Source organism: Daucus carota, chromosome 4 (genome assembly GCF_001625215.2).
Source record: "Daucus carota subsp. sativus chromosome 4, DH1 v3.0, whole genome shotgun sequence".
Classification (NCBI taxonomy): Eukaryota; Viridiplantae; Streptophyta; class Magnoliopsida; order Apiales; family Apiaceae; genus Daucus; species Daucus carota.
In genome coordinates, this window is record NC_030384.2 from 159479 (window position 1) to 160369 (window position 891).

An 891-nucleotide genomic window follows, 5' to 3' on the forward strand; every position below is an offset into this window, starting at 1 on the left:
TGTCATTAGTGGTCGTTAAAGTTCAGTGACTTGGATTCATTTCTCACTTGTATTTCGTTGTGTGTGTTTCAGGTACTTGAGTGACGTGTATGCGAACACGTTCTCAGGCCCGTAAAGAAGCATTGGCAAAAGAACAAGCAAAAGAGAGCACTACAATGGGTGACCAACCACCAGTACCACCAGTGGCGAATGCTACTAATGCTCTTAAGGCTTTCTCTGAGCCTAAAATCAATGACATTCAGTCGAGCATTATCAGGCCAGCAATTCAGGCCACCACTTTCGAGATCAGACCGAGCACTATTCAGATGGTACAAAACTCAGTGCAATTTGGGGGTTCTCCGACTGAGGATCCTAATACGCATATTCGGGACTTCATTGAGATCTGCGACACCTTCAAGTTCAATGGTGTTACTGACGATGCCATCAAATTGAGGTTTTTCCCATTCTCTCTGAGGGAAAAAGCTAAAGGATGGTTGCATTCTCTTCCTGCAGGATCTATTACGACATGGGAGGATCTGGCTCAGAAATTTCTTACTAAGTTCTTCCCTATGGCCAAAACAGCAACAATCAGGAATGCTATCACTCAATTCTCTCAGCTGTCTGGTGAAACTTTATGTGAAGCTTGGGAACGCTACAAGGAGATGCTTCGAAAGTGCCCACATCATGGGATGCCTGATTGGATGGTGATTAATTGTTTTTACAATGGCTTGGGTCCTCAATCGAGGCCAATGCTCGATGCAGCATCAGGTGGAGCTCTATGGGCTAAGAGCTATGATGAGGCTTATGAGTTGCTCGAGATAATGGCCGCGAACGAATATCAGAATCCTACTCAGGGTCTTCATCAGGGCAAGGCAGCAGGGATTCTGGATGTTGATGCTACTTCAGCCATAG

At 45.5% G+C, this 891-nt stretch overlaps 1 non-coding gene across 1 annotated transcript; it reads right to left on the reverse strand.

Annotated features, from left to right (window-relative positions):
• Nucleotides 1–563: 563 nt before the first annotated feature.
• LOC135152505 (small nucleolar RNA R71) lies at nt 564–670 on the reverse strand. Its single transcript, XR_010291680.1, has one exon. It is a non-coding gene; the product is annotated as a small nucleolar RNA R71 (small nucleolar RNA).
• Nucleotides 671–891: the final 221 nt, after the last annotated feature.